The 24,987-nt window shown below is 39.8% G+C and overlaps 1 protein-coding gene across 1 annotated transcript in view; it reads left to right on the plus strand.

The window, feature by feature from the left end:
* Positions 1 to 4,261: 4,261 nt before the first annotated feature.
* The window catches only part of pld1b (phospholipase D1b), a 132,605-nt gene continuing 111,879 nt past the window's right edge, over positions 4,262 to 24,987 (plus strand). The window contains 1 exon segment of the mRNA XM_034188094.1: positions 4,262 to 4,313. The gene's annotated coding sequence lies outside the window, so the exon portion shown is untranslated.

Raw genomic sequence — 24,987 nt, forward strand, 5'->3', positions numbered from 1 at the left:
GAGTGATTCCATATTTTTTCCTCTGCTTGGTCTGAAAAAGTAACCGTTACTGACTGCCACAATCTTTTTTTCTTGATTTCTTATAGTGTTTCTTAAAGCCAGAAAGTTGCCATTTGAAATGCCTTTAGTTTTGTATCATGTCTGTGATCTGCTTTTTTTCTACAAAATTAAACAACTGAATGAACATCCTCTGAGGCCGGTGATTCCTTAATTTTTGCCAGGGGTTGTACATCCGAGCTCCTGAGAAATGAGAACAGATCCTGGAAAGAACCAGAACCAACAGGTCAGTTTTGCAATAGAACCGCTTTATTGAGAAACGGCACATTAATGATGACAGTTTTTCTCTGGAATTATTAACGGCAAAAATACCACTGGATTAAAAAAAAATAAAAAACTGTCTTGAATCATAGAAATGCATAGAAATGGGTGTTTTTGACACTATAGATCATTGCATATTGGAGTTGAAACCTTTTTAGGCATTGAGTTATTTTATGGATGACATCACATTTATCCAGCCAATCACAATGTGTCATATAATAACATTACTTCCAAATCCCCTGCAGTGGAATGTGGGGTACCACACAGTTCTGTTCTGGGTTCCTTGTTATTCTAATTACTTTTCATGGTTATGCTGATGACACTGAATTTTACGTACATGCCCATGAATGCAAAAAGCATTTCTCTTGTGGCACGATTTTAGGGAATTGTCTGACTTCAGTGAAAAACTAGCCTATTGTAATTCCTTACAACTGGGTGTTGGGTCGGGTTGTGGAAACCAGTGACTTTGGCACTTTAGTTGGTGAGGAATGGTTTACTGACCTAGACATCACAGAAGATGCTGTGATCTTTGTGGAATTGATGGATGTTCTGATTGCAGCACTTGAGAAGCTGAGTGAGGAATCAGAGTGTCTGGGTTTGAGATCGTCTTGGATCAAGATGAAGATTCAGGCTTTTAAAAATTTACTGGTCTTGGCCATCAGAAGTGTATCTGTATGTGGTGAAGTTGTTGAGCTTGTAGAGACATTCACTGTTGCCAGCAGTGACATACATGTCTCTGGACTCTTTGAGATTGAGAAGCGCCTGGGAAGAGCTTTTGGAGTCATGAGGTCACTGGACAGAGGTGCTTGGAGATGCAGATATCTTTGCAGGCAAATGAAGGACCAAGTCTTTAGGGTCCTGGTGCTGCCTGTCTTGCTGTATTGTGTATTGTGTTGTTGTGAGACTTGTACACTAACCAGTGACTGAAGGCAATGACTGGATGTCTTTGGTATTGAAGGATTCTTGGTTTCCGCTGGAATGACTTGGTATCAAACCAGTGGTTGCTAAGAGAGACTGAGTACAAATATACAGTGAAGCAAAAAAGTATTTGATCCACTGTTGATTTTCCGAGTTTTCCCACCTGCAAAGAATGTCGAGGTCTGTAAGTTTTATCGTAGGTACACTTCAACTCTGAGAGACAGAATCTAAAACAAAAAAAATTCAGAAAATCACATTAATTTGCATTGTATTGCATGAAATAAGTATTTGATCACCTACCAACCAGCAAGAATTAGTTTTTCTTTAAGAAGCCCTCTTATTCTGCACTCTTTACCTGTATTAATTGCACCTGTTTGAACTTGTTACCTGTATAAAAGACACCTGTTCACACACTCAATCAATCACACTCCAACCTGTCCACCATAGCCAAGACCAAAGAGCTGTCTAAGGACACCAGGGACAAAACTATAGACCTACACAAGGCTGGGATGGACTACAGGACAACAGGCAAGCAGCTTGGTGAGAAGACAACAACTGTTGGTGTAATTATTAGAAAATAGAAGAAACACAAGATGGCTGTCAATCTCCCTCGGTCTGGGGCTCCATGCAAGATCTCACTTTGTGGGGTAAGGATGATTCTGAGAAAGCTCAGAACTACACAGGAGGACCTGGTCAATGACCTGAAGAGAGCTGGGACCACAGTCACAAAGATTACATTAGTAACACATGATGCTGTCATGGTTTAAAATCCTGCAGGGCAGCAAGGTCCCCCTGCTCAAGCCAGCACATGTCCAGGCCCGTTTGAAGTTTACCAGTGACCATCTGGATCAGGGGTGGGCAACTTGTTCCAGAAAGGGCCAAGAGGGTGCAGGTTTTCTTTGCAGCCACTGGCTCCACCAGGTGATTTCATGGATTAATATCACTTTGAGCAAATGGAATCAGTTAATTAGTGAAATCACCTGGTGGAGTAAGTGGCTGCAAAGAAAACCTGCACCCTCTTGGCCCTTTCTGGAACAAGTTTCCCACCACTGAGTTGGATGATCCGGAGGGGGCATGGGAGAAGGTCATGTGGTCAGATTGAGATGGTTGGACATGTGCAGAGGAAGATCAAGGGTATATAGGGAGAAGGATGCTGAGGATGGAGCCACCAGGCAGGAGGAGAAGAGGGAGGACAAAGAGGAGGTTTCTGGATGTGCTGAGGACATGCAGACATTTCAAATGTTTTCTGTTACTTGTCATCCTAACACCATAGCATCACATTCAAGATTGTGCAACACAAGTTCAAAAGAATAAAAACAGGTTATAAAGTATCTTTTCTCTGTGATTGAATTTTATGGTGAAATACAAAATTCAAAAAACTTTATTTGACCCCAAGAAGCAATTCATACAACTAGAGCAGCAACAGTACAAAGAAACTATAAATAAATAAAATTTAAAAAAATATATAAAGTTACCACAGTAAATAAATATCTGCCATTACTGCCAAGTTCGGTCCTCGAGAGCCACCTTCCTGACACTCTTAGTTGTCGCCCTGCTCCAACACACCTGAATCCAATCATTGGATTCAGGTGTGTTGGAGCAGGGCGACAACTAAGAGTGTCAGGAAGGTGGCTCTCGAGGACCGAACTTGGCCACCCCTGGTCTATATGAACTATTGCAACAACAAGTATAACACTAAAAATAGCTGTAACAACAAAGCATTTCACACACCACACTCATCTTCAACCACTTAGTCCAACTATGGGTCACGGGGGCTGGAGCCTATCCCAGCAGACATAGAGCGCAAGGCGGGGTTCACCCTGTACAGGACGCCAGTCTGTCGCAACAGAGCATTTCAATGTAAGATAATAAGTAAAATATAATAAAGTGCAATAGCAATTATAGGTGCTTCAGAAGTGAGATAGTTATAAACAAATTGGTAGGTTGTCATTCACAACCTGTCAGGGGAAAAGGGTGGACGGTTAAGAGGACTTCAAAAGGTGACAGGTCATGCTTCTCTGTGTATTGCACCCGCGGCACTGAAGTCGACGTGCTGAGCGGAGCCACTCAGAGAGCGTGTGATGGATCCTGTATAATCTTTTTAGCCAACTTAAGTGCTTGCTTCATAGATGGTAGAAGAGATCTAAGAGGAAGTCCAGTAATTTTAGTGCAGACTCTGGCTATGTACCAAAATGCAGGAAATAGTACCTAAAAATTCTAAATGTTCTGCGGGGTGGGGAGCATGTCCCTAGACCCCCTAGTGAAGTGCAAAGGAGACACATTCACAAATCCACAACCTCCCCGCATACAGAAAATGTGGACTGCCCCGGGATCAGCTATGACATTTAGGTCATGTGGCCTGTTTCTCTGTGCCTGATCCAGCATGTAGGTGCCTGACTTCTGAGGGCCCCAGTAGCTGCAGAAGACTACGAGGATGTCCACATTTCACCTGGCTGCAACAGATAACAGAATATTTACAGAGGAAATGGTGAGAAAAGCACCAAATTTGCAGTAGTACACCTTAGATATTACTCTTTTGAAAAAAACGATGGGCCACTTGAATTTTCAATAGGCTGCCACATAGGGGTCAGTTGAAGAATTACATAGGGGTCAAAATATAAAAAAGCTTCAGTCATACTGAAAATTATATCACATTATTTGTCTGATTGGAAAGGTATAGTTTGGACTATCTACGACTGAATTTTATAGAGTTATGGAGTAAAAACAACAAGAATGGTGACAAAATTCAGTTTCAGTTTGTACAGGGGTCAAAAGTTAGAGTTGCTCCAGTTTTGTTCAAAGGTGATGCAAATTATTGGTTGAGTTAATAGGGTTTCAAAAAGGAATAGTTTGCACCATGTATCATGCTTAGTTATCACGTTACGGAGTAACATATGTCACGTCATAGAATTCAATGGACGTCAACAGTCGTGTTGCTGGCTATTTTATTTTGAAGGTTCCTTTGAGGAAGTCGTGCTGTTGGAGAGTGCCGCTGTATTGACAGACTGGCGCTTTATTGCCGCGGCACGGCGCGTTCCCCCGCACACACCGCCAACGGCTCCGCTTCACGTCGGCAGGTAAGACGCGCGTTCACGCGTGTGCGTAGCTTTCATGCTGGTGTTTGTTGTTGTTCGGTGAGTCGCACGCGTGCACGTGTAATGAGACCCCCGCGTGGAGTTGTGGTGAACGTGGTTGCGGATGATGTTTGTTTGTGTTTATTTTTATTTTTTTTTAGGGAGCACGTGAAGGCATCCCGCGGCGTGCGCGCGCGTGCGTATCGGACAGGTGTGTCTGGGGGAGAAAGTCAGCTGGGAACCAAACCTGGTCTCTCAGGCTTTATTAGTCCGGAACGGGTCGGACCGGTAACTAACTAACTAACTAACTAACTAACTAACTCAGTCAGTCAGAAGCAGCTTTCTGTCGCTGCTTGTTCCTTTTTTTGGTCTGTCGTTGTGATGCGTTCACACACACACACACACGTTTATCTGTAAATAATCTTAAAATAATTACAAAGTTTCTGTAATAAACTAATGATAAAATATTTACTGCTTGATTAGTTATTATGATTTTTAAAAAGTATTTATTTGCAGTTATCTGTTTTGTTTTTCACTTATAAAAACCATAAACTCAGTTTATCTCGTTTTTTAAATCACTTAAAATGTCTCAAACCATTTTTTAAAAGCTGCCTGTAAATTGTGTTTAGAGATGATCTGGTTTAAAACCCGTTTACACTTTCACATTATGGAGCTTCTAAAGTGAGTTTTGAATAGGTACGTGACAAAAAAATGAAGTTAAAGGAATTGTAACAGAAACTGTGGTTGCAAAAGAGCTTTTAGAGAGACCTTCAAAATAGTGTTTAAATATTTGTTCTAGACCAGTATGAAGAAAGTTATGAGCATTTGAAGGTGTGAAGATCTTGATAATGTACGTCTGTGTGTTTTAAGGGACAAACGCCACTTCAAAATGATGGTACTCTGTCAAACCTAATTATTATCTCATTTAAATGTGTGATTTGATCCACCGTATAAACACTGTTTTCTGACAGTAGTTTCCACGGTAAACAAATGTCAGTTTTCCCGTGTCCGCCGTCTTACCGACTCAACATCAGTTTTGTGGATCATAAAAATACTCGTATGCATGTGAAGGCTTCGATCATCGCAGAAAAGTATGTAATTATATGAATGAAATGTTCTGTATGATTTGAAAACTGATCTTACTTGCCTTTAAGGTGAATTTCTTCAACTTTTTCAACGCAATTTTTCAATCACGGCATTTCTTAACTTCTACTCGTCACAGGAATGCTACGTCATCAAATAGGGGGATTCCCGATTGTCAAAAAATAAACACATTCCATAAAATACAAAGTCGGCGCTACTCCCTGGAAAGTCTCTCAGCGGTGGACGCCATATAGGTCATACACGCATCCTTATTTTAAACAGTTCTCTGATCTGATCCAGTGTCGCCGACCGAATGGTCCCCCCCTAAAAATCTGCCCACCCTGCCTTCACTACGCATGCGTCATTAACCGCAGTTCACCGATTATCACCTTGTTTCTGCTCCAAACTGCCTCCAGTCATCATCTGTCTCAGCGACAGATATCTGAAGCTTTTGTACAACAATTATTTCCACATAAATTCAGCATCATCATAAAGATGGAGGAAGCGATCAGAGCGCCGCAGCTACATGAGCTGCTAGCTGATGCGTTCACTGCGCGTCAGTCATTTCAAAGCATAACAGAGTATTGCCTTGTTTCTGCTTAAAATTGACTTTAGAATGATTGATTTAAGAGGTTTTACTTTGACATCTGATGGTTAATAATCACATTAATCCATTTGATCGCATTGGGTGAAAAGACTCCGTCTCAGACGAGCTGCTGAGCTCCAAAATGACGCATGCGCAGTGGAGGCAGACGGACCGATTTTTAGGGGGGACCCTTTGGTCTGCGACACGGATTTAAATTTAATAATTTCACACAAAGCTGTTTTTTTTTTCTTTTCATATGAAATGAATTCTAAGACTTTTATATATATATAGTTGGAAAATATGATTTATTTGATGATTACGCCTCTTAATTTTTAGTTAATCGCTCAAAACTGGTCTGTCAGCCAAAACAAAGATAAATCTGTTCCCTTATGTTCAGGTTGTAAGCATCCGTTTCATTTATTGATCAGTCTGTCTGTTGTTTATGGCATTAATTATTCTGTGAAATGTCAGAAAATTTCATTGACTAAACAACTGATCAATTAATTAATGAATGATGGAAAGTTCAGTGTTTCTGTGCAACAAACACAGGATTATGTTAAACTCTGCTTGGTTCTGAATCAGTGATTCTTGTTAACAAAATATAATATATTTTATTTTGCATTGTAGTCTGTTGAATAAATTCTCTTACAGACATTAATAAATATTGAAATAGATTTGGTGTGGTGTTGCAACACCTCTGCACATGTCACAGTGGAGCTTGTATCTCTTTTTTAAAGTTCTTAAAAAAGAGAAACTTGTGCTTTAATTTGGACATCGACACTAAAAACAGACTTCAGAACCGCAAACTAAAGATTAATTTGAAAGCGGTGGACTGAGTTTGCAAACCAGATTGTTGCTCATGAAACCAGTTCAAACTTTCAATTTATTTTCAATTATATAGCGCCAAATTGCAATAGAGTTGCCTCAAGGTGCTTCACACAAGTAAGGTCTAACCTTACCAACCCCCAGAGCAGCAGTGGTAAGGAAAACTCCCTCTGAGGTAGAAACCTCAAGCAGACCAGACTCAATGGGGTGACCCTCTGCTTGGGCCATGATACATACATAAATTACAGAACAATTCACAAATGAATATACAGGAAATGCTGCCAGTGCACAGGACAGGAGGGTCTCCAGCACAAAAACCACACCCATCTCTGGATGGAGCTGCACCTTAATCCTCTGGGGTCCGAGGGCATTTTTTGGACAGTTCACTCGCCTGGCGTAAATGTTTTATTATTGCTGTTAACAGCTCTCCCTGCATCCCACAATCAAGCTTTATGTCTCTTTCAGGACAACCTGTTCTTTCATAATATATATGCTTTTGTTGTGTTTTATAAGTGTAATAAAGGTTTACAATCAAAAATAAAGTAAAAAGTAAAGCAAAAAATAATTTTCCACACACATTTATTCAAAACACACAGCAAACTATAAAAAACAACTGTTTTGACACTTTATAAAGGTAATTTGAGGTCTTGTGTGAAAGACTGTACAACAATAAACACAAATGCACATTTTGAACATTATATACAAAATGGTCAATGCGTTTATGCTCCAGTCTGAGGAGTGGCTCCTCTCCCTCACCTCATTGATATGGTAAACAGTGCTTTACGCCAGAGAGAGAGAGCCACAGAGTAATCCAGTAACATTCAAATGCAAACTAGTGGAGCAATCTTGATAGTTACACACTCTTTGTTTGAGAATGTGAGATTGTCATGCGAGGCTCTCTGTCTGCTTTCACTTCAGCTGTGCGTAATGGCACAGGGCACATTGGAGGAGTTAGGGGGCTATTCAAATGGGCCAACTAGTAAGATATCACTCCTGAAAACGATCTTTGGTTTATCACGTGAGGTAAATCTGCCCTACGATTGGATTTTGGAAAACCATATGACGGTGAACCAATTCCGATTGGACACTCACATTGCGCACGTCATCACACAGCTTCTATGAGGAGTACAAAGATGGCCGATGGGGGATCGAAAGTCTGCGGAGTTAACTTTTCAGCAAAAAAAGAGTAAGTTTCTATCTCATATGTGAACGAGATTACCAGCAGTTATCGGCATGTATAACTGAGTATCATCAGCATAGCAGTGAAAAGTAATCCCAAAACACCACAATATGTGCCCCGGAGGTGCTGTATAAAGGGAGAAAAGCGGGGGACCTAAGACGGATCCCTGTGGAAACCTGATTTAAGATGCGTTTAAAACTGTTGGAAAGATGAAACATTGAGGATTTGATATTAATGCTTTTCCAGTTGTCCGGGATAAATGGAAAATTGTTCAGACAACACGTGTTCTAATCTGTCGAGAGAATTGCAGAAGTATGAATGATGCCGTTTAAGGCGGGAAAGTTCTTTATATTTTTTATGTATTGTTTACACTGTATTCATCTTCTCATGTTTACATCATGGAAAAATGTGACTTCATGTTTGGATTTGTTTGGGAATCTTCCAGCCACTGCTTCACAGAATAACGGAGGAAAAACGCGCACAGTTGTGTACTTATAAAACAATCAGTGGCATGTGTGATTGTAGCATCTCCCAGAAGATAGATTTTTGGCATGATTATTTCATATTGACACACGATACAATAAATGATGCTGAGTAGTGATGTTGAGGCCTCAGCAGGGTCATCGAAACTCTCAGCCAGCTGCTTCACCAAAAGCTTAATTACTTGATTCCTCATTTAACATGTCATCAGACTGGCACCTACTGGTCAAATAATGTATAGCACAGTTTGACTACACAAAGGATGTGTTACCTGCATTTTTTGTTTGGATCTATTACCTTAAAGGTCAGATTTATGCCCCGCCCTCTTTGCTTTTATTGAAGGTCAGATATGTGTTTTTGTATATGTGACGGACCTCACCTGACCTTCATGTTTCTGGATCCTCGGCCTTTGCGATCCAGAGACTCCTGGGGAGATCATATGGACTCATGAGGTCAGAGGTTGTTTGGTAATGCTTATGTCTTTAGAAGATAATTAAGGTTCAAGTCTTTAGGGTCCTGGTGCTTCCTGATACTTGGACTCTATCTAGTGACTTGAGGTGAAGATGTCACTGGATGTCTTTGGTCTCAGGTCTCTGTGGAGGATTCTTGGGTCCCACTGGAATGACTTTCTGTCCAACGAATGGTTATTTAGTGAGACTCAGATGAGGAGGATCACTGACACTGTGAGGGAACATCAGACACCACATTTAGTCCATGTGGTGAGTTTCTCTGGATGTGATCCAGTACACGGGTGTCTCAGTGTTGAGAACCCTGGAGACTGGAGAAGATCAAGGACACACCCACGTTTGTTTGGAGAGGTTGCGATGGACCGGTGGTTACCTTCGTGTGTTGGATGCAGTGACACTCTACACCAGTATGTGGCACTAGACTCGACCTGATCGATTCATCCACCAAGACCGGAGTGACTTCTGAATCTGGTTCTTTTATTATTAAACTTGATAGTATTTCTCTCCAGGTTTTTGTTTTTTCCCATTTTAAATTCCAAACGGTGCGAGTTGTTTGGCGTTTTGGACAAACCTGCTCTTCTGCTGTTTGAGTTGTTGCCATGGTGACAAGATGCTTTTATTGTTGCCCACGTGTAAACCTCTGGCGGTTCAGTGGACACAGCGGGAGTGCTCGATTGACTTTGTGGGTGGTTGAGCTCCGTGTGTCCAACACACACACACTCTCTGATAATGGTCCGAGGGGGAAGTAGGTCCTGCCTTAAATCATACCACCATCCAGAGGAGAGGCCGACAGTGTGACTCGCAACAGTAAAAGCTCACATTACACTGCAAACCTGAACCATCACAATGTCAACCTCACACTCACAGCTTTGCCCATTTAACCACATCTGCCCCAGAATGTAACGGAATCAGGTCAGTGGATTCCACAAGAATTAGATTAGTCCGTCTAACGAGCCAGAAAACTCACAGGGGGGAAGGAGTTTTAAAAATGTGTTGAGCTCTGGAGTCCAAACTCATGGTTTCATTAAGTTTGTTTTTTTTGTTTTGTTTTTGGTTAAATGATCTGCTTTGTCATCATAAAGAAGCTGTTAAGTTCTGGTGTTGATCAGGATCCAGATTTGCGTTGTGGATCAAGATGTTTGTGTTTGAACAGAAGCATTTTGAAACAAGAGCCGTCTGAGATTTCTGCTGTCCGCCAATCTGGATCACCTCCAAATTTAATGGAGTGTTCCATGGCCTAATATGTATCTGTGGTGCATATTTCATTAATAGTTTTGATGTAATCCTGCTAATAGACGGACAGATAGATAAATAAACACCAATGATTTTATTACGTCCTTTGCCGACGTAATAATGTTGACAGTATTTTCTAACTGATTAATCAATACACAGATGTGATCACTGGTTCTTTAAAGTGTAGGTAGCCTAAAAAAATGCACAAATGCACAAATAAACACTAAAACAAATGATGAAATGTTTATTTTAAAAAATCATAAGTTGATAAGTGTGCAGGTGAAGGATAAACAGCTGCTGTCTGAAGCCTGCACTCGATTTCAGCCCTCAGCCGCGATCATATTGTTGCTACATCATCACCAGAACAGCACCTGCTGATTCAAACCCAAATTAATTGTAAACACGGCGAAGGTCGAGCTGTTTTCGGATGATTTTTTGTTTTTCTTTTCCTAACCCAAACACAATGAGGGAAAAGAAACCTTTGAGGCAAACTTTCAGTCTGACAACAGTGATGATATTGGCAGAGTTCAGAACACAGAATAGTGATTATAAAATAAATAAATGATCAAGGAGATGATAAACTTTTCTTTTTCCCAGCTCTGTGGTCATGATCGACTGATAAAATTTTTTTTTTTAAAGTTTGTTTTACTGTCCTTGACATCAGAAAAAGTAATGAGGAAGTGTGGATTTTTTTAATCTTTTTTTTCTTTTCTGAGAAACGGGTGCATACATTTCAAATCTGAAAAATGATACAAGTAACTGAAATTATCAGCTGTTTTTAACCCCTACCACCCGCCTCGTTTTGGTTTGTCAGTATCTCACAAATAAAGTGAACTTTCCCATCGATGGAATATACAGGCTTAGAAGGGGTTAAAATAAATATTGTTTCCTTCTTGAATATGGTTAGTGTACTGTACGTTAGTGTAACACATTATTAAATATTAAAACCATTCAAACAAGGAGTAAATATAGTCTTCCCTGTCCATTTCAGTGAGATCATCTCGTCTGATGAAAATGTCTGAAAATAATTTAATTCGCTGTCCTGGCTGAAGAAAAGTCCATGATGGTTCGAGTCTCTGCTGTTAACGAGCCGCTTTACACCTCATCTGCACATAACGCCTCAGTCTGCATGCGACAAAATTATCGCATGATCCACAAAAACAATAAAATAAAACAAAATAATTTGAAAATACTCAGTTTTGCCTCCGTGTGGAGTGGAGAAGCCGCAGACATTGTGCACGCACGCTCGTCAATATAAATGTTCCACCTGCCAATCAAATTGATTCTGCCGGTGAGAATTAACCGTTCTGACACTGAAAACACCTTGCAGCACCGACCCGAACCACTTGGTGAAAACAGGTCTGTCAGTAACCTGTAAAAATCCATAAATGAATGGGGCTGTTAAGATAATGGTTCTCATGCTGATGTCACTTCCTTCTTCTCCTCCGATGTCGGGACTCGCCTGTAAGGTCCTGGTTTGTAGTGGTGCGCAGTTCAAAATTTGAATATTTATCTCTTCTGTAACTGCACACCAGGAAAGAATAAATCTCAAACTGTTTAATTTTAATCTTAAATGTTTTTTCTCTATCTATCTATCTAGCTAGCTATCTATCTAGCTATCTATCTATATAATATGAATGAATGAACATATCAGAGGGACAGCTCAGGTGGGATGATTTGAAGACAGTCAGAGAGGCGAGATTGAGATGGCTTGGACATGTGCAGAGGAGGGACCCAGGGTATATAGGGAGAAGGATGCTGAGGATGGAGCCACCAGGCAGGAGGAGAAGAGGGAGACCAAAGAGGAGGTTTATGGATGTGCTGAGAGAGGACATGCAGGTGGTTGGTGTGACAGAGGAAGATACAGAGGGCAGGGTGAGATGGAAATGATTGATCTGCTGTGGCGACCCCTAACGGGAACAGCCGAAAGACAAAGAAGATATATATATATATATATATATATATATATATATATATATATATATATATATATATATATATATATATATATATATATATATAGTGTCACCTACACTTTAAGCACTTCTCCTTTGCTGTGATAATCCATCCCACCTCACAGGTGTGCCATATCAAGATGCTGATTAGACACCATGATTAGTGCACAGGTGTGCCTTAGAGAAGTGCTCACTATCACAGATTTAGACTGGTTTGTGAACAATATTTGAGGGAAATGGTGATATTGTGTACGTGGAAAAAGTTTTAGATCTTTGACTTCATCTCATACAAAATGGGAGCAAAACCAAAAGTGTTGCGTTTATATTTTTGTTGAGTGTATACACACACATGTATATATATGTGTGTGTGTGTGTGTGTGTGGCAACTGCACTCTGCGTTGTGTTATGACTCCGCACATTCACTCTCCTCGGGATGCGAACTCACGAGCTCCGGCATGGGAGTCGGACTCTCTAACCAGAAGGCTAAAACCCAGGGCTCTGACCTTGTGACCAGAGAATCCTTGTTTGAGCTGTTGGGAGTGAGGTTTACTAACTACATCTGCACAGCGACACCTGCTGGCCTCCGTTACACACACACACATATATATATAATCTGAGTTTTGCACCAGATCAGGAGAGATGGAAGAACCTCTGTGGTGACGGCGAGCAGAGATCATCTTCAGAAACTCCAAAAGCAAACAAAAAGAGCTAAATATCAGCAGTAATCAATGATTTTAGCTGAAACTATCAGAGCACTCAGAGAGAATTCTTCTGCCACAGCGACATGATCACCTCTAACGGCGTGAGGAGGCTGAGGTTATGACTGTTGGTTTGATTTATGAGCATAATATCTACAGTGCATCCAGAAAATATTTACAGCACTTTACTTTCTCAACATTTTATGTTACAGCCTTATTCCAAAATGGAATAAATTCATTTCTTTCCTCAAAATTATACTCACAGCACCCCATAATGACAACATGAAAAAAGTTTTTAATTTTTGCAAATTTATTAAAAATAAAAACTAAGAAATCACGTGTACATAAGTATTCACAGTCTTTGCTCAGTACTTTGTTGATGCACCTTTGGCAGCAATTACAGCCTCAAGTCTTCTTGAATATGATGCCACAAGCTTGGTGCACCTATCTTTAGGCAGTTTGGTCCATTCCTCGTTGCAGCACCTCTTAAGCTCCATGAGGTTGGATGAGCGTCGGTGCACAGACATTTTCAGAGTTCTCCAGAGATGTTCAGTCTGATTCAGGTCTGGGTTCTGGCTGGGCCACTCAAGGACATTCACAGAGTTGTCCTGAAGCCACTCCTTTGATATCTTGGCTCTGTGCTCAGGGTCATTGTCCTGCTGAAAGATGAACCGTCACCCCAGTCTGAGGTCAAGAGCGCTCTGGTGCAGGTTTTCATCCAGGATGTCTCTGTACATTGCTGCATTCATCTTTCCCTCAATCCTGACTAGTCTCCCAGTTCCTGCTGCTGAAAAACATCCCCACAGCATGATGCTGCCACCACCATACTTCACTGGTTTCCTCCAGACATGACACCAAACAGTTCAATCTTTGTCTCATCAGAGCAGAGAATTTTGTTTCTCCTGGTCTGAGAGTCCTTCAGGTGCCTTTTGTCAAAATCCAGGTGGGCTGCCATGTGCCTTTTACTAAGGAGTGGCTTCCGTCTGGACACTCTACCATACAGGTCTGATTGGTGGATTGCTACAGAGATGGTTGTCCTTCTGGAAGGTTCTCCTCTCTCTACAGAGGAATGCTGGTGCTCTGACAGAGTGACCATCAGGTTCTTGGTCACCTCCCTGATTAAGGTCCTTCTCCCCCGATTGCTGAGTTTAGACAGGCGGCCAGCTCTAGGAAGAGTCCTGGTGGATCTGAACGTCTTCCATTTACAGATGATGGAGGCCACTGTGCTCATTGGGACCTTCAAAGCAGCAGAAATGTTTCCGTTCCCTTCCCCAGATTTGTGTCTCCAGACAATCCTGTCTTAGAGGTCTACAGACAATTCCTTTGACTTCATGCTTGGTTTGTGCTCTGACTGTCAACTGTGGGACCTTATATGTAGACAGGTGTGTGTCTTTCCAAATCATGTCCAATCAACTGAATTGACCCCAGGTGGACTCCAGTTAAGCTGTAGAAACATCTCAAGGATGATCAGGGGAAACAGGAGGCACCTGAGCTCAGTTTAGAGCTTCATGACAAAGAGGATGAATACTTATGTACATATGATTTCTTAGTTTTTTACTTTTAATAAATTTCAAAAAACTTCTTTCATGTTGTCATTATGGGGTATTATGCATGCACTATTTTGATGAAAAAAATGAATTTCATCTGTTTTTTTAATAAGGCTGCAACATAACAAAATGTGGGAAAAGTGAAGCACTATGAATAATTTCTGGAAAAAAAAAAATCTGAAGATAGACTTATCACCCCCCCCCCCCCCCCCCCCAAAAAAAAAGTTTTGCAACCTTCTTGTGTGTGTGTGTGTGTTGTGTTTTTTTTTTTACTATTTAGTTAAGTGTGATACTTCTGCTGCTGCTGGTGAATGTGTATATGTGCTTTGTATTAATACCAGCCACTTGGGGGCGATAAGTGTGTTTATATATGTCACGTGATCAGCAGGTAACAGTTGGATCCATTTGGATTAGCAGATTTTATCAGATTAATTTCTGAGAAATTTTTAGTCCATATTAAAAAAACAAAAAAACAAAACAAAAAGCAGCTGTAAACTTAAAAAAAAATACATCTCTGAGATTATTGATCTTACAGTAGCTGTTTATTTTCAGTCTTGTAGGACAAAATGATGCTGTGTGTTTAAAAATATATAACAGACACATTTTTGTGATATTTGTCATGTTGCAGAAATTCAGCAGCAATGTTTATTATCCATAATTTTTCTAACAAAATGTCAACTTTGTGTGAACAGTAAATGTTGCTTTTTTCCTTCTATTTATGAACATTTTTACCCGATGCCCATCAAATAAGGCCACCTGGTATTGTGAAAACTGTCTGTGTTCAGCATAAGTCCAGTCTTATCACTCCCAGATTCTGCAAATTCAGAAGGAACATTCTTAGTTCACAGACTTTGGACAACTTCAAAGATGACTAACCATGACCTATTTTAAGAGGTTAAAAAGTCACATTCTGTTTCAGTCTGTTCAGTTTTGTTTTTGAGTGGCAGGCGTGACAGCCAATCAGCACAGAGCTGCACTGTGACGTCAGTCGCTGCTTTGTTTTGTGCGTTTATATACGTTTCTCATATTATGTAAAAGCTAGCGAGAAAAAAACACTTCTAAAACTGAAAATGCTCTTTTTGGAACTAAATAACACTTCTGAACTTATTTACAAGACATTTTGCAGATGTTAGCATGGTGACATTGAGGCTGGTAGCTAGCTGCAAAACTGTGTTTCGTTTGTGTGTAGATATATCCTCTTTGTCATATATTATATAAAAGCTAGCGAGAAATGAACACCTAAAACTGAAAACACTGTTTTTGTAACTTGATAACACTTCTGGAGTCAGTTACAAGATATTTTGCAGATGTTAGCTTGCATGCTAACTTCCAGTAACTCAAGGGTAACTTTCTATGGAGTTAAATTTGTCTCATTAATATCTGCAAATGCACAGAGGCTGATCTACAAATATTCCTTGATTCGCACAACTTCTGCTCTTAAAATGTAAATATTGTTTTTGCTTAATTGATAGAGGGCCTTTATTGAACATGTACAAATTGTATGTGAGACAATAGGATCTTAATAATTAATTAAACAACTGCAAATTATAAAGAGCACAATGTTGATACAACTGAGGCTATTTTAGCATTGTTATATTTATTGTTTTATATGTTTATGGTTTTATTGTTTCCATGAAACCATATCTATAATGATCATAAAATTATTTTACTTTTTAAGTCTAAAGCACATCTGTTCAACTTTTATTGATTTGTTTTTTTTTGTTTTTTTTTACTTGAGTATCTAGTCATCTCAGAGAAGCCCCTGTTTACTGAAATATTGATTGATCCTTGATTAGAGACTCTGATCAGTTCACTGATTACCACAATACTTGATTTTATTTGTGTTGATCCATTTTTAATAGGTTATATTTGAGTTTACAGTGAACTTCAGGAAGTGTTGTATGTGTTTAAGTACTTTCCAGTATTTTATTGACTATTATTAATTAAAAAAATAACAGGTTAATCAGTGAAAACACTCATGTTCAATATTGTTTTGATGGTTTGCCACATTCAGATTTGTTTTATCATAAAGAAAATCATGGTTAATTCACTCTTAGTTTATCTTTAATCAGTACTTTCGTCTGTTTTTTCCGTCCTTCCTTATTTCCTCTTTTTCTTCCTTTATCTGATTTGAAGTCATTAGTCACTAAGTTTGACTGCCTCATTTTTAGATTTGGTGAAAGTCTTGAGCTTTTACTGATTTACATGATCTGAATATTCCAGGATTTATTGACATTTTGGAGATTTATTGGATAAACTCAGACTGATGCAGTTGACACCTGTGAACACTAGGTGTCAGCGTTGTGCAGGCGTGTGTGTTTGAAAGGTGGTAGTTTATAATTTGCCAGATTTAAAAATAGTTTTATTTACTAAGTTTACAGTTCTGAATTCAGTTTTTCCACATTTGATGATTAATTTCTTTAATGATGATGATTTTTATGGTTGTTTACATAAACAGAACTTCATACTTTGTCCAAAATCAAAAGCTATTTAGTCAAATTTAAAACCAGCTGCTTCCTGGTTCAAATTGTGGCTTTAACCAGGTCATCTAGTTTACGTGAGTGTGAGACCAATCGATCGGTCAACAGAAACTGTGTGGGACAGTTTTTTTTTTTTTTTTTTTTTTTTTTTTTTTTGGTCCACTAATTGTGGCTCATTTAAGCAGGATGACACGTATTGTAGCAGCAAAGAATCATGGGAGGTACTGACTGACACTTAATGAAGAAAGAGGAGCTGATGTTGACAGGAAGTGGTTTAGTGCAGGATGCAGATCTGCTTTTGCACACAGACTAATCCTAATTTATGAGATTGTTTTGTGTTTTTACCCAGAAAGGCTTGAAAAATTTTTTGGTGTAACATAGTCAAATGTTCTATCAAACAACAAAGTTTGGTGATGCTCAGATCCGGATTCCGGATCTGGTGATCCAGAATATGCAAAAATATAGGGAAAATAGAAAATGTGTCAGTGTGAGGTGACAAATGAAGCCAGAGATGCACAACTAACACCAAATTGTAGCTGAATCTGTACTGATTCAGTAAGGTGTCATCAGATTTGATGTAGCTTCAAATGTTATGGAGCTAGATCCAGAAGAAAACTGCCATTACCGAAAAATCGTTTTTATACAATAACATTTGAACTAATAAAGACATAAAAGTGATTCCAAGTTCTAGTGGTATGTTTTCATGGTCAAGGATGTCAAATATAAAGGAAAGAAAAGTGTATGTATCATAGTTTTGGTTGTAACACTGAATTGTTGAATAGATCGCTGTGCCAAGGAGGGAATCTCTTTAGGGTCAGTGACCCTATGGCCTTGTTTAGAGAAGTGTTTCATAAATGTTAAAAACTTCATATATTTGCAGTTTAGTTGAATAATAAATTGAATTTTGTCTCATTTGTTTTTGTCTATAAGCACATGCAATATCAATATCAGTGCTCAGATGACAGTAGCTTCTGGGAAAGGTGCAAGTTGCAATAAACTGTGATGCCAAGCGCTAAGGATACATGCTATCCAGTCACAGCAGATGAAACTTTTTTTACTACTGAGCAAACATCATTGTTAGACTTTTTTAGGTTCAGTGATTCCACGGCGTGTAGATGTTATGGCGTCAGTGACTGTTGGGTATTTTCGCCTCCAAACATTCTTAAAACCTTTAACAAGACAAACAGAGTCAAGAACCACCAGTGAGACAGAAAGTCAAATTTAGCTCGCGAGGAGTGCAAGTCAGGCTGTACACCAAAGCTACACTAAAGTCTGGCCTGCGCTCCTGCTCTTTTATTTAGGACTTCCCTACATACATGGGCGGTACAGCTCCTAAGGGGAGGAGTGATAGCGCGTGAGCTGTTGCCGCAGAACCGCTGATTGCACAATACATTCAGGACTTTCAGAACCTTTTTAATCTTGGGCTCGATTAAGATGTGTTTAAGACATCTAACGATTAATCACACTTCTTCTGACACAAGGACTAATGTATCATAATCACTGTGGTTGGAACATTCAATTCTCTATTCTTTATCTCACTGCTCCGCTTATGGCTGCATTCTGCCTGGGTCATCTTCACATGTCCTGAAAAAGAGCTTAGCGTGCACACAGAGATACCACAACTTGCAGAAGCACGTCATGTCACATATCTTAAGTAACCTTCACCCATCACATCAGTACAGTACACTTTATCAGAGCAGAGAGAACTACATTCTACCAGAGCAGAGAACACAAAACATGCATGATAAAATAAAACTGTATCTACAGAATAACTCCAACAGTGACCCCATGGCCTTGGCGGAGGTTTGCACTCTCTGAGTGCTTCTAGTTACAATTATTGAAAAATCTGAGATGGTGAATTTCAGAATCTGGCTCAGGATGAAGCAGATCATCTTTGACAGGAGTATGTGCTCGGATGAGTTCTGCTGTCGTCTTATAATAATTGCTAATACGCTTCCAGACTGCCTCTCAGCGGTCACTTGGCCAATCTGCTCCAAAGATGGCACGCGGCTTTGGCTGGGTGTTGCCAGGTACATTCCTGAATTAGGTCACCATCAGGCTGAAACCCTGAAAGTTATTGAGGTCAGAAAAGTACACCACTTCCCAAAGTGCTTCTACATTCTGTGGTCAAAATGCAAACTATATTTATCTGGGGTGCTTATTCACAGCATTGGGAGTTTCATTCTTTGCCAACTGCACTAAACGTTTCTACTTTCTACATTTTTACTAATCACATTTATGTTATGTGAGTAAATTCTTCTTTTTTTTTTTAACCAGTAACTCTTTTTTTCTGTTTTTTAGAGCACTGGTTAAACCTAATCGTGGGTTTCTTAGAGTTAATCCTATTTGTTTTATAATTTTCGAGCACTGAGTCATGTTGGGGTTTATTCCCCATCACTTCTGTGTCGATGGTCCGATCGTAAGAAGTTGAAATATTTTCCAAGATGGTCAAAAATTTCACACCTTCCCCTGAAATCTCTTTAGTGCTGAACAAACAAATGTCCCGGCTGCAGCTCGGAGTCGCTGCTGGACATCCTTGTGACAAAACGAACATCTGCATTAAAGAATTTTAAGAACCATCTGTGCTGAAATATCATCATATTAAACCTGTGAATCTTGAAATGACGTCAGACAAACTCTGATTTAAAGAGCTCTGATCGATCTGACCCACGTTTTGAGAGCTGACCTTTACTTTGACAAGTTCCTGTAAAGCTTGGACCCCCAATGTTGAGCTCAGAATCCACATTGAGGGCACTAGAACCTTTTTTATAGGCTCCAGGCTGAGGTCACGGGCTGGTCTGAGGTCACCAGATGGAAAACCTGCAGTGTGACTCTTGCTGGTGTAAACAGGCTCAACCTGTATCGGTTTTTGTCATTCCTGTGAGGGAGCGCAGCGTTCAGGTTCCCACCCACACGTGAGCGCTGAGGATGGACTTTGTCTTCCACAAAACAAACCCAATGCGTGGCAGGGGAAAGAAAAACCACCCTGGTTATCTGGAGAAAGAAACTCTAATAATCTGCATGTCCCATCAAGAATCCACCTGCAGCGGTGAAATTCTCCAAAAAGCTGAAGACTAGTTTTAGGAGCTGGATGACGTATAGGTGATATCCCTAAAATCATTAGACACATGACATGGGTGTAGATTTAAGTGCAAAAACCAAAGTCTGCAGTATGAGGCAGGGTTCTGGGTTTGGGTTCACCTCAGTCCTCTCCACATCTCCCTGAGGCTAGAAACATGAAAGCCGTGTACACATAGACCCTAAAGGATTCAAACCCTTGGAACTTGTTTCCTCTTTTTAGGATGTTGTGTTTTCAGGACCGTTGGTTTATTTGTTAGCAGGATTCTAGAAATAAATAATGGAGATAGCTTGCCAATATGTAGACTTGGGTTCGAGTCCTGGTCACACTACTGATCTGTGTCCAGGACTCGAAACCAATAGACTTGAGTTCCAATATGTAGACCTGGGTTCTTTGACAGGAGTATGTGCTCGATGAGTTCTGCCGTCTTCTTATAATAATTACTGGTACATATCTGTCTGTCAAGGATAGACTAGACTAGAGCTGAAACAGCTAATCGAGTTAATTGATTTAAAATCGATTATTAATTTAGTCATCGATTAGTTGCTAAATAACTTTGTTTTACGGCAAATGTTTCGTTTCTTCCATATAATCAACCGAGCTTTGCTTTGAATCTTGAACCAATGAAGGAGTGCTTCGAACTGCTGCTTAGTTGGTTTCATTTGTTTTATTTCGCTTTAAATTAATTTTTTCTCCACTAAAACCCTAAAGAGCATATGTCTGTGAGGAATATTAACCTTTTTTATGTTAAACTGACCTGTTATGGTCTTCTGAAACAGATGTATTTTATGCTAACCCTGATGCTAACACTTAGCATGTCTATGGCGTTTTCAATATTAAAGTTAGCATTAAGCTGCTGGCATTTCAGCATGTTTGTGCATTTGTTTTCTGTATAATAATTAATGGCTCAGAGTTTGTCGTAAAAGAGTCGAATGTATTGCAAATTATATTTTTTAATTTTATTTATATATTAATAATAATAGCAACAATAATAACAGTAATAATAACTAATAATGCTACAATACAATTTTAGAGAAAGAGACATGAGTCACATGTGTCATTGTGACATGACCACATAGTTTACAAGTTATACAGAGAATGTTGCACATATGAGTCAGGCTACAGTTTTTGATTTAGGTTTTATGGTTAATTGCTCATTTGCAGCAACAAAAATACCTCTTTTTCACCATATTTTATAACATATGTTTCAGTGTTGTTTTATGGAGGTGATGGTCTAGTGGTTAAGGTGTTGGGCTTGAGTCCAGAAGATCATGGGTTCAAATCCCCGCCTGACTGGAAAATCACTAAGGGCCCTTGGGCAAGGCCTTTAATCCCCTATTGCTCCCGGTGTGTAGTGAGCGCCTTGTGTGGCAGCACCCTGACATCGGGTTGAATGTGAGGCATAATTGTAAAGCGCTTTGAGCGTCTGATGCAGATGGAAAAGCGCTATATAAATGCAGGCCATTTACCATTTACCATTTTATGGCAACTCAGCACTTTGATAAAGCAATGCCATTTGAAATAATTATTTTTGTTGTTTATTATAAACTGTTTTATTCTTTATTATTTTATATTTCAACAGCCAGGGGATATTTGACGATTTGTTGATTTTTCAAGTATTTTAAGTTTTCAAATAATGTTCTTTTGTTAAATAAAGTGATGGAAGGAGAAAAATTGTCCCTGGCACATTTTTAAAAATTCCCCGCTAATCCGATTAATCGTGTCGAAGTCCCATCAGATTCATCGATGATCCAAATATTCGTTTGTTGCAGCCCTAAAGGACACAGACAGGTAGTGTGACCGGGACTCAAAACCCATATGTAGACCTGGGTTTGACCCCAGTCACACTACCTGTCTGCATTGTCCCAGTGCACCCATATGTTGTCTGTCTGATCATAGAGATAATTTGTCATTTATACCAAAATTGGAACAGCTTTAATTTTTGACCCCTGTAAAAACTGAAATTAAATTTTGTCACAGTTTTTACACCATAACTCTGTAACATTCAGCATAAAGGGCCAAACAACACCTTTTTGGAGTCTTTATGGTCAGACAAATAATTTGGTGTATTTAGCCATGTTAAGTTGACTGTAACTGTCCCCTGGATGGCCACCATACAGTTTCACGCAATTTTTTTTCTTTTTTTTTTTTTTCTGTGCTCCCGTCACGAAATGAGTCACATTCTTGTGATTCGGTTTTTATTTTATTTTGCCATTTCTAACGTGGCCCTTCCCCTAACCTCTGCTCCCGTCAGGAAAACGTGGTGCTTTTGTTGATGGGGCACGAACCAATAGAGTTATTTACTTTTTGTGATGCCATCATGACGTGGGTGAGATTTATCTAGGCTATAGTGTCCTGAGACTGTTGTTTGGGCACTTTTAAGTGTTACTAAAAAGCTGCTCGGCCCGTGCACTGATGCTCTTTGTGTTGGATTTGACTTCTGAAATGATCTCACCATAAACCTCCATATTGATCAAACATTTTGATCCATATCAGCAGCAGAGCCTGAAGAAAGTAAGAGTTTAGATGTTACTGAGGTCATCCAGAGCGCCATCTGCTGGTTCACAGCTTCTTATTTTTATATACTTATTTTGGATTTCTGTGGAAGAGGTTGTCCAGTGAAGGCTGCTGGTTCCAACCCCGTCTACTTCAGATTTGTGTCTCAAAGTGTCCTTGAGCCAGAACCTAAACCTTCATTTCCACCTGGTACCAAACCAGCTTTAGAACCTCAGCCAGCACCTCTGGTTCAGACGAGGTGACTAGTTTGGTCACTTATTATGAACAGCTTCTGCCTATCTGAAGTAAACGACAACAAGAACAAAAACAGAAACCCTTCATGTGGGTTTCAGATGTCCGGACTACAGGCGTGACAGGCACCGGATGGTCACGTTGGATCCAATATTCCAAGCTCCAAGAACTTTATCCAGTAGACATCTTCTGCTTCCTTATGACAAACGCTCACTCACTCTCACTAACGAGGTTTTATCTGAACTTTTTCAGCATTCCGTGACTCGCACTCAGCTTTCCTGTTGGATCGGCTTCATTTCCTGTCAGGTTGTCCCGCCTGACACTTCAGCTGGTAAAGAGCTGAGTTGATTTTTGAGGTGGATCTTTGGCTCTTCCTAAATATTTGCACTCTGCAGAAACAGCGCCCCTCACAGGCACTCAGAACACATGCATACAGGTGAGATGGAGGACCGCCCCCTAACTGGCCACACCTGTCTGTGGCTTCAGCGTGTTCAGGGATGTTATTGGTTCTGTGGGTGTGAACAGCAACTCTGAGATTTGATCTGATTTGCACTGAACTTGTGGAATAATTGAAGCTCATCCCGGGAAAAATACATCTGACTTATGGAGAAAAATTTGTCACAATGCACAGGGTATTTTTTTTTTTCATAAGTCAGAACAAGATCTAAGATATGATTAAAGTGGTGGGTGGACTCATTTACTTTTTGAGCAAAGCCAATAGAGTCTAATAATAGATTAAATGCAGTGTTGAGGCTGTCATTCTCAGCATCTGTGTGGATGTTAAAATCGCCCACTATAATTATCTTATCTGAGCTAAGCACTAAGTCAGACAAAAGGTCTGAAAATTCACAGAGAAACTCATAGTAACGACCAGGTGGACGATAGATAATAACAAATAAAACTGGTTTTTGGGACTTCCAATTTGGATGGACAAGACTAAGAGTCAAGCTTTCAAATGAATTAAAGCTCTGTCTGGGTTTTTGATTAATTAATAAGCTGGAATGGAAGATTGCTGCTAATCCTCCGCCCGGCCCGTGCTACGAGCATTCTGACAGTTAGTGTGACTCGGGGGTGTTGACTCATTTAAACTAACATATTCTGCTGTAACCAGGTTTCTGTAAGGCAGAATAAATCAATATGTTGATCAATTATTATATCATTTACCAACAGGGACTTAAAAGAGAGAGACCTAATGTTTAATAGACCACATTTAACTGTTTTAGTCTGTGGTGCAGTTGAAGGTGCTATATTATTTTCTTTTTGAATTTTTATGCTTAAATAGATTTTTGCTGGTTATTGGTAGTCTGGGAGCAGGCACCGTCTCTACGGGGATGGGGTAATGAGGGGATGGCAGGGGGAGAGAAGCTGCAGAGAGGTGTGTAAGACTACAACTCTGCTTCCTGGTCCCAACCCTGGATAGTCACAGTTTGGAGGATTTAAGAAAATTGGCCAGATTTCTAGAAATGAGAGCTGCTCCATCCAAAGTGGGATGGATGCCGTCTCTCCTAACAAGACCAGGTTTTCCCCAGAAGCTTTGCCAATTATCTATGAAGCCCACCTCATTTTTTGGACACCACTCAGACAGCCAGCAATTCAAGGAGAACATGCGGCTAAACATGTCACTCCCGGTCTGACTGGGGAGGGGCCCAGAGAAAACTACAGAGTCCGACATTGTTTTTGCAAAGTTACACACCGATTTAATGTTAATTTTAGTGACCTCCGAAAAAGCAGCAAAAATCATCATGTGCATCATCAATCATCATGACCAAAAAAAGCCATTTTCTTCTTGCTAAATGTTGAAGAATAAATCAACTATAAAAATGCTTCAGCCAGTAATCATAGTGATTACTGCTAAAAGACAATCAATCCACTGAATACTTATAAATTAAGTGTATCTTGATGTACCTGACGTGTATTTTGTAGTTGGACAGGGTGGCAAATTTGTAGCCACAGCGATCACATTTGTACGGTTTCTCCTCCCCGTGGTACATTCGACGGTGAGCGACCAACTGGCACTTCTGAGCAAAAACACTTCTCGCAGTCTGAGCAACTAAATGGTTTCTCTCCTGCAAAAAGTACATGAGAATATAGAAACAGTGAGCAAGGTGGATCTGGGTTCTGATCTATGATACTGTTTACAACTGATTAGTTAATGATCGATCTCTTGTGGTTATTACATGTTATAACATTAAATCTGTTAATTATTACCATGATGAAGTCAACAGATGTTTAACCCCCACCAAGAATGTGGGTGGAAGTCACGTGATCACTTGTGTAGATACACAACAAATAATTTCAAAGACATTTTTGGACAAG

Source organism: Thalassophryne amazonica, chromosome 1 (genome assembly GCF_902500255.1).
Source record: "Thalassophryne amazonica chromosome 1, fThaAma1.1, whole genome shotgun sequence".
In the NCBI taxonomy this organism is placed as follows: domain Eukaryota; kingdom Metazoa; phylum Chordata; class Actinopteri; order Batrachoidiformes; family Batrachoididae; genus Thalassophryne; species Thalassophryne amazonica.